The 10288-nt window shown below is 40.0% G+C and overlaps 1 non-coding gene across 1 annotated transcript; it reads right to left on the reverse strand.

Annotated features, from left to right (window-relative positions):
• Positions 1-9178: 9178 nt before the first annotated feature.
• On the reverse strand, positions 9179-9252 carry TRNAT-AGU (transfer RNA threonine (anticodon AGU)). Its single transcript has one exon. It is a non-coding gene; the product is annotated as a tRNA-Thr (tRNA).
• Positions 9253-10288: the final 1036 nt, after the last annotated feature.

Consider the following 10288-nt stretch of genomic DNA (forward strand, 5'->3'; position numbering starts at 1 on the left):
GATACTACAGTACAAGGATTGGATTTGTGTTGCTTTAAAGGTAGGGAAATAATAGGGTATTGGTACCCTGCTCAATTAAGATAATGCATCAATCCATATCTATTATATAAAGATAACCCAAATAACCATGAGAAGCACTGCATAAAAGAGCATAACCCTATGAGAGAAAAAACTGAGTTATTCTGTTTTGCCTGAAAATTAGACGCAAATTAAAATGCTATTTTAAAAAGAAAAAAAAAAAGACATCCTAGTACTGAAATTAATAGCCATTTAGGGCTGGCCAAACAGAACTGACTTAACATGTTATTTGAAAATTTCTGTTACTGACAGTAAATACTTATTCTAACAGGAAAGCACTATATATAATATCGCATTTCATCAGAAATAAACACACAAAGTTAATTGAATAGTTTATATCAGATGTTTTTTCCAAATATTAACCCAAATCCGTAATAATTAGGGCACTGTAATAAATTATTTCTGGGCTATGTCATTCCAGTATGTTCATTCATGGAGATCTGCCAAATTAAATTATAGGTATAAATGGTCACGTTATTTGCTCTTACGATAGTTTCAACCATTTCATTTTGCTAGCACAGGAGAAAAAGAGAGAAAGATTTTTTAATGTATATAGTATACATACTAAAAAGCACTTTTGTTTAAAAAAATCATCCAGAAACAATACCTAATCAACCTTTATGGCATTAAAATGATGTAATTTAGATGACAATTTCAAAAATTGTCAAAACGTTAAAATATTATCAAGAAATTTTCAGAAAAACTGTGCACTCAGTTTTCATTGACAGCACTGAGAGCTTAACACATGCTTTGGCAGGAATAATCGAGGGCTAATCGTGTTTAGTCATATGTAAGTAAAGAATAATAATATATACTAAAGCAGATAAGGACAGACCTTGTTTTCATGGCCCTACACAGTTAATAACACAAGAAAAACTCTACCCACACGGCTTGGGTTGATTCATCTTTTCCTCCCCTCATTATGAATCAGATTCTGTATTATCTTTTTATTGAATGAAAACCTGACTACAGCACAGCCAGTGGGAATTTTGCCATTGACGTCAGTGAGGTCAATTCTTGATTACTTCATCAACTAATATTAAAAATATCCTTGTATGTTTAAACCTTAATAATACATTAACTACAGTTTTTTGAAGGAAAGAAAAGACCTGTTGCAAAAAGGAAGGACAGATGCCTCCCTGTTTCATGTACCTCAGGCATTATCTTTCAAATTACTTAAAGCAGTGATAAGCTGCTGGCTTTTCTGTGGCTGATGAATGCATTATAACTTGCATGCTGGTCCTTCCAATGTGTGAAACAGCAGTTCCCACAACCATGTTCGCAATACACGTGCGCCCGTGCAATCTGTGCAATCTTACATTTCCAGGATTAGAAAAGCAATGTCCTAGAACAAGGCTCATGCAGATGAACCCTGAGCAAAGCACTCACCTGCAGGGATCGTGCTGCAGGTTCTACAGGTCTCTCTGCAAAGTCCGCATCTCACTACCTTAACCACAATGAAAAAGATGTACAGAGACTGAGCAGACACCACAGCCATTAATAAATACCTTCAAAATATACTAAATTTCAACTCATTTGAGGATTGAAAGTCTCTTTGGCCAAAACCAAATGTTACATGTAGGAGGCCTTAACATTGTAGATTTTATTTCATGGGTGTTAACAACACTTGCCCTTCACTCAAGGTAAACGTTCTTAAAATAGCTCTCGAAATGAGCAATAAGGCTACATACATGGAATAAAGTTCTCGGCAACCTTTTTACAGACATGTATTTCTTACTGCAAAGTCCATTTTCACCCCACCTGGATCACACTTAGGACACAGGTCTCCTGTGACATCAGGCTGCACAGTTTTCAAATCTCTACTTCTCCTACACAAAAGCAAGATATAAAAATTAATTTTTATGGATACACATTTGTTAATCCATTTATACCCTGTTGGAATAGGAACAGCAGGTTAAGCTGAAAATAAACTGAATTGTAAGGGTTTCACCATCTAATAAAACAAATCAAATTGTCAAGATATGCAATGTACATTTAAAACATAAGTGAAAACACCTTCAGGAAAGTAAACTTCTGACCATGAGCCAAGCATAGCTAATGAAATAACATTTTTCAGAGTGGTCAAAGAACATTTCCAAAACTGCCTTACTTCTCCCAGTGGTCCCACAGAACACCACGATTTGTGGCCATGGATTTCAGCCACATTTTTTTTTATTTAAAAGATCTCCATTTTGCTGCAGGATGGCACACCACTTGCAATTTTCTAGCTAACCTGTCTCCCTGCTTGCAGAATCTTGGTTTTCAGTCTGACCTGAAACACAGCCAAGCTTTTAAAATGTTTTTTTCCTGTTCTACTCTACTTATGAGCTGGGTTGACTGGAGAATAAGGCCAACACATGTCCTAAATGGGAAAAATCTAAACTGCTCACTACCTATCTCTTACAGTCTCTGCTGCTGCCCTCTGTAGTGTTTTCTGTCTTTTAACTGACACTTTACAGGATATCAATCTCTAATTTCACAGGCCAGTTTTACCTCCATAAAGGTCTGTACGGTAAATATCAGTAGCAGAATATACATGAAGGACTGATCTGCTGGGCGATGGGGGCAAGTCACTTTCTTCTCAATAAGCAGTGACATTAAAGTGTCTTATTTTGTAAGAATAGACAATAAAAATCTTACAAGCCTACAAGTGACAGGTACCATTTCTGTAAATTACTTACAAATTAAACCATCCAACCCAATGTTTTCTACAAGCAGCAACGCAATAACTGGAAAATGTCTTTGTTTTGCAATATGCAGACCACAGTACCCCAAACTGTACACAGTTGTGTCACGTCCCCCTCCCAAAGTTCAGAGCTGACATATTACACTCTGGCATGACACACACATCACATCACATTATACAGTCATGGCACCATGTAGCTGGATGTGCCTGTCGAAGCATGACACATGACAGAACAGCGTGTCAGGAAATACAAAAGGGCAGTCTTACAAACTGGGGTTAACAGGCAGTGTGGCTTCACTTCACTCAATGTTTTCATCAAAAGCTTTCACCCAAATCTTTGTGAATAAAGTGCAGACAGCAGTGCCAGCTCACAGGCAAACTGGAAATTTAGGCTCCCCCTAAGCCTACAGTCACTGCTGCAATAAACAGCCACTAAACATTTGACTGCCTCTAATATTTTCCACCTTTAGGCAACTGTTCCTGTGATAAAGAAGTCTCCAATATGCACATCTGCCTGCAGTAGTCACTTCACTTTTTCCTATTCACAGACAGGGAGAAATGAAAAATTAAATTTGATCAGGTCTGTATGTGAGAGTTTAAGACCCTGAGCTGAAAATCACCAGAGGCTGTTAGGGTATTCTGGCAAAATATCACTGCATGTTTGCCCTATGCTTATGTGCTGCCCTAGACATGTGCTATTGGCCATGGTTATAGAGGGGCCACTGGGCTAGATGCATCTTCAGTCTGATTCAACTGGAGTATAGTTATTTTCTTAAGTGACACTTAACATACTCAACTTTATTAAGTCAGCAGCATGGAGTCACCATAACTCTGGTAAGTTCTGGATACAATTTCACGGAACAAGCTGGTTACGAGACTTCTGGGCAAATGAATAGTCACAACCGCACAGAAGTTAAAGACCTTCTGGAGTAATTCCTGCCACTTCGAAAATTCTTTAAAATGTCAGACACTGGCTTTCACCGTTCACATTATTTTCACCATTTCACATTATTTTTATATAAATGCTAAGCTGTTGAGATGTTACTTCATGTGTTATTCTTCTATAGCACCTTGATAGAATCTCAGCAGCTGATTCTCAAAAACAGTTTAGTTTTGTGCTCTTAATTCAGCTATAAATCAATAAAGGGTACAAATTGTAGTGTTTTTGCCAGCTGTCTAAGGTAAAAGATTATTAAAAATACACTTCCCAGGATAACTTAAATTTATTACCCTACAGCTTCTTAGAGGTACTGTATATGCTGTGATTAAGTCAAATAAAGTATGCCAGTATATCATCTTTTTCTAGCACTGGTGTACACCTTACACATGCAAGTCAAATATTAAGTGTTCAAATTATGTCAGACACCAAAAGGGAAAACCTGCAGCAGCAGCAGCTGAGAACAAAGCTACAATCTAAGCTGACGCCTCTTAAAATGTTCCTGGACTTTAAAAGTCACTTGGCTCAATCCAGAGTTCTATAAAGCAGTGTTATTTCAATAGCTTAGTCTCCTATTTAAAAAATAAATATTCTCCTTAGAACACATGTTCCAGTGATGTAGCTGCTATTAGAAAACAAAAGGATACATACTTTATTTATTAATATACAGGCAGTCAGATTCCTTGTTTCTTTCATTCTCACCTCAGAAAATTTGCCACCACTAGGGTAAAGAATGAAAAGCTGCTAGAACATAAAATTCTTTTCCAATTACATACATAAAAAAATATTTTATTTATTCATCCAAAGTTAATTTTTAAGGCTTTCAAAAAAGCCTGGAACTATGGTCTTTTCCATTCCAGATGGTGTTTTATTAGACTAATTCAAGACAAGGCTTTACATTCAACTTGTAACACATGAGAATGCCTCATGAAAACCCTTAAGCAGGTTCAGTCCAGAGCATGGCTATACCTGGTTCACGCTGGAGACACTTGACCAAGTTCTTTTGGCATGTATTTTGCATTTATAGTATTTAAACGATACAAGAGCAAGTCAAAGGCAGGCGTCATATAAACAGCCACTGAATACACAAAGGCAAGATATTTAATTATAAAAACTCTGCCTTTCTAAACTGAGGATCTTTTTGCCAAGAATGAGGCTGCGCTGTACTACTTACATCGGGCTTTGCTTACAGACTATGTGTGAACAATCCAGAGCCTCCTCACCTGTTCGTGAATCCATGTCTCTCATATTTTGTCCTTGCCCACACAAGCCAGAAAATTAAGGTAAACATGAGTAATGGTTAAGAAAACACAATGCATTCTAGGAACCATTAGAGAAAATCATGGTTAAATTACCTATGTGTAAGGTCCACAGAGAGGGCCCAAACAGTTACTGCTCAAGAACTTACATTGTTTACTTCATCCCGAATTTTGAAAGGCAGGCATATTTGCTCTCCCAGCTTCAATAATAAACCAGTATACTTGCTCTTAGCAATTATATTATTCTTTGGGTCCACCTTAATATGATTTCAGAGATCCATTACAACTCTAAAAATGCTGAACACTGTATGCTCTCTAGATATAAGGACCAGAGCACAATTAACAATTCTAGGGATTTGCATCTGTCGCATGAATTGGTCAGGGTTGTATGTGAGCTCCTATAATACGCTTTTACAAAAGCATATAGTTTATTATACTTACCTGGCAAGGATTCCCTGTCTTTACCAGGTGTTAATTTGTTCCCTTTGAAGGAGGGAACGTGTCATAAGAAATATGGTATGCATACTTTCTTACAGTTTGTGACCACTTGGTTGGGTTTGGCAACAAAAATATAGCATATTTTACAATTAGAAAGACTTTAAAGTATTTTCTAAATACTTGTCACAAGCTACCTATTACACTTACCTTTTCTCAGGCAATATGAAACACATATTGCTATAATAATCACACACCTTCATGTAAAATGTTGCAATACTTTGAAAGATTAAAAAAGGAAAGGTATCTTGACAGAAAAATACTGGCCTGTAAAAACATGTGTTACATATATTTCTGTAGGTAAACACAAAATAATCTGAATACCTAATAAGCACCTTCAATAAAAAGACTAAAACCAGTCCTACATACTAAATTTTCAAGGAACACCCTTACTTAAACCCTTCTGAAGTTTTATTTGGAAGTTGATTTTCTAGTCTATCAGTGAGATTAAGTCAGTCAGGCCCCTTTTCCCAGAAACAGTCCAAATGCATCTGCAAATGTTGCCAGCACTGATGAAGAGGCTTAGTACCAGCACGGCCTAACTGCAGAAAGACTGAACTTACTGAGAAGAAAAATAAAAACATGGCTTTAATAATATTGATTTTATCCAAAAGCTCAAAGTGCTTCATAAAACATTAATTAACTCTCCCAGCAACTCTGTGAGATCAGTAAGTATTATTATAATTTTGCAGATGGCAAAAGAGATCAGAAGTTAAGAGCAGTGTGCCCAGAGCCAAACAGCAGCTGAAGAGCAAAGAGCATGTCTCCTGATGCACAACACCAGCCTGACCAGGCTCTCTCTTGCTTGTTGGGAATTAAACAGGTCATGCTTGATTATATATGTATTTTCAAACACAAAGTTGCAAATATCAGTAGCATAAGGGCCAGGGGGTCTATGAGCACCACTTGCAGCGTTTTAGAGCAGTTCATGACATGATTATATACTGAGTACGACTGCTTTACCTCACTGGTTATTGATGTGATGGTGTAACATTTGGGTGGAGAGTGGGAGAAGGAAGCTTATTCAGATCACATTAAAACTGAAAATGCAAATATTTATGCAAAGACAGCTGCTACTACCTGCTACCTGGAAAATCACATATAAGCTTTAATGCAGTTTTAACACTATTGGCAGATGTGGAACTACAATCTTATTTTAGCTTTAAGTGGCCTTCATCTGGCCTGTTCCCACATGTAAATGTAAAAGAAAAAAAAAAACAAACCAAAAAACCATACACACTCAATATGCACATTTAGCTGAAGTGTTAGTGATTTGCTTAGTACTTTTAAACTACCTTAGAAACCTATCTTTGTAGAATTTCACATGACAAATTATACAGAATCTTTCTGGCATGACTAGTATTCTGACATTTTAACAGAGGATTGGTATTTTTTATCACATGTATTAAAACACTTATCACAATCTCATTGATGAGTAGGTTTCTTGGGTTTCTCGGGTTTTTTGCTCTTGTTCTCAACTTAAGAACTAAATATTACTTGTAACAGAAGAACAGCTGAAGGCCTTAATCCTGCAGAAACTTTTGTGTGGGAGTAGTTTCACTGTGGTTAGCTGGACTGACTGAATAGACCAGCTGACAACTTCTGCAAGGAAAATGAGTGAGGTGATGTAGTGCTCAGCCAAAATCAAGACCAATTTCAACAGGCATAGGCACCGCTTCCACTTGTGAACCAGAATCTACACATATTTCCTGTTTGGGGACGCTCAGAAAACTCGACCTTCTTGGATACAGTTCAATTTTGCATGGTTTGTAGACAGCACTTACCCTTTTCGTTGTAATTGTACACAAAGGACAAAACGTAGCGCAAAACGTTGGAAAAAGTGAATGAGGAAGGCAGATGGACTTACACCTTTTTAGGCTGACATTACAGTCTGAAAGTATCCAAAGCCCCTCTGCAAGGAAAAGGCTGGTGGCAAATCTTGGAAATGAATGAACACTGAGATGTTGTTACTGTCAGCAAAACAGGCACATCTACGTGAATTTCACAATGTGGAATTTCTTATTAATGATGTTAACCTAAATAAGAAATACAGCAAATTGTCCAGCACAGCAGGCCCTTCACCCATATCCTCTGGGCAGTCAGTGAAAGCTGAAGGGATTTCCTGAATGCACATTTAAAACGTGAGTATGAGCCAAAACAAGCAACCTACATGATATATTTATATATCATTGAATATGTGCAAAAAAATAATAATGCCATAGTTCACTGTACTTAAATATTGGCTTAAAATTTTACCTCCTGCATAAATATGCAGATCATCCTAGAAATCTGTTACAGAAGCCACGGGTCCATGTCTGTGACTAATATATAAAACTACGGAGTCACTTAGGGTGCCCATGTTGAAGTACACAGGGACCAGCCCACTCCGGTGCCAGCCTGGCTGGCTCATCATGATATTCCAGCTGATGCATCAAAAAAGGGTGTTAACAAAGGTCAGAGGAACAGAAATATCCTTGCAAGATTTTTATTTTCAAAATTCTCATTCCCTCCAGAATTCAAACTGCTGCTGGTTGAAGAACAGCAGGGGACACACCATGACATTCACTACAGCTTCTTTTACCCAAATCTTCCTTAATTTGCACTTTCCAATTGTTTTAAACTCTAGCTCTTTCTGTTTTCTTTAAGACAATGCCAATCTATGTGAGGTTAATCCCAAAATACTCCTGATTTTTAAAAACATATTGCAACTTGCAAGAAAGGTTTACTTATTTTTATCACATATCAAATACTATCTATATTGTATTTTTACAGCAAATACTACTCAAGGAAAGATTCGTGCAGGTAAATGTTATAACCAAAGATGCTCATCCTGGACGTTAGACTTATACATTTCATTTGGGGCTACTGACAGCTGCAATCTGGCTGCAGATGAGTCCTGAAAAACCTGACCTTCCAAATATGCCTGTGAATCCATTTACTCCCGTCACTGTTGTGAGCCCAGAAAAACCTGCCTGAGGGTATGGCTGCTAGGCTACTTGTATTATTTGTACTAACGGTTTTAAGCCTTTTGTCTTCAGATCTAAGGATGGTTTCTGCCTTTGTTTACAGTAACAGGAGTCTGGAATCATTTCATGGAACCTAATTCACAAGCCTAAGGGGGCAGGATTTGGCCTTTGATTTTTAAAGACATGTAGGAAAACCTTCTGTCCCTCTGCTGTGTCACTAATTATATCGAGAAGAGCACAGAGCACTTAGTACAACTTTCGCTTGGAAAAAGGCAGACTTTATGTAACACAGGCAAATAAGAAGAGGTGAAAGGTAAGTCTCGGTACTGATGGGTGGCAGAAGCCTCAGCATCAGACACCTAGCCAACACGCACTCAAACTGTAACGGGGGAAAAAAAAAAGGGGGGCAAGAATAGCTTCGTTAACCCAAGTGAGAGGCTACTGAAGATCCAGAGACAAGAAAAAAAAGAGGAATTCGAGAGGCGTTTTCTTAGCTGTATATGAATAAACCCCCCGGGGAGTGGGGATGCAACCACGGCTGTACAGCGGCCAGGGGACTGCCGAGCCCGGGGCGGACAACGCGTGAATTGCGGCACCTTGACTTTCATGCATATATTTAATGGATGATTTCTTCCCGGTTGCTGCGGAGCAGCCGCCCGGCGCCCCTCCCGTCGCCGCGGCAGGAGCTGCTCCGTCCCCGTCGCGCCCGGCGGCGGTAAAACAGCGCCTGCGGGCAAAACACTGGCGATACCCGCGCAGGCACCGCTGGGATTCGAACCCAGGATCTCCTGTTTACTAGACAGGCGCTTTAACCAACTAAGCCACGGCGCCGGGCGATAAGCGGAGGCTCCGCGCAGCCCCAACACATCGGCCCGGCGCCGCCTCGCCCGCCTCCCCACCGCCGCCCTCACCCCGCTCCCGGTACCGCCGCCGCAGCCCGGCGGGCTGAGCCCGCTGCCAGCTCAGCTCCCGGCAAGGCTCAGGCAAGCCGCTGCCGGCCAGGGGGGCGAGCAGCGCCCCGTGCCGCAGCCGTGAACAGCCGGGAAAAGGCCGGCTGCCGCCACTGCTCTGCCAGACCGGCTTCTCTACGTGGCCGCGCACTGTGCGCACGCGTTGGCGTTTGTTTTGGCACAACACGTGTCACGACGGAAGGAAAATACGTAAATGTAAGCGTTTAAAAAAAAATGCTTGGGCAAGATTGCTTACGGTTAGGCTCCAGTCCTGCCTTACCCCACAGCGTCTCGGTTGCCCAAGGCTCACAGCAGAAGATAGTAAGTGAGCATCAGGCCTCAATTACATACTGCAATCACTTATAATGACCCAAAAATTACACTACGATATGCATATGCACACACTGCTCATATGCTTTATGATCTGTGTACACACAAAACACTGGAGTGCCTGACCAGACATGCACACGTTTGTATATACTAAATAATCAGAAAAGGGGTTTAGGTAGTTTTGTACAGAGCTAATTAGAATTCTTCACACAGAATCGATGCTGCCATCAGCCCTTCCCTTGGGGCTGTTTCCTGCACAGGGCAGCAAACGAGGATGTGCCACACCAAGAAATGGATGGTGTTACCAGGTGGGAATGAGCCGTGAAGGAACGTGGAGCCCAGTCCACAACCCAAGGTTATGGGGAAAGGATCATCCTCATGAATAGACCTGATTACAGGCCTGGAGTGTAATCAGCATCTGCAAAGCACAGAGCTTGCTCTGGCAATGAAACAGTCTTACAACTGCCTCATCAGGTTTCAACAGGCACTGAGTGAATTAGTCAAACTACAGGGGTACAAGGGCCAGGAAAAAATGGAGATAAATCTCCATCTTATGAATTCACTGTAATTATCACATTCTCCGCAAA

The sequence above is a fragment of the Phalacrocorax aristotelis genome, chromosome 8, assembly GCF_949628215.1.
Source record: "Phalacrocorax aristotelis chromosome 8, bGulAri2.1, whole genome shotgun sequence".
NCBI classification, from domain to species: Eukaryota; Metazoa; Chordata; class Aves; order Suliformes; family Phalacrocoracidae; genus Phalacrocorax; species Phalacrocorax aristotelis.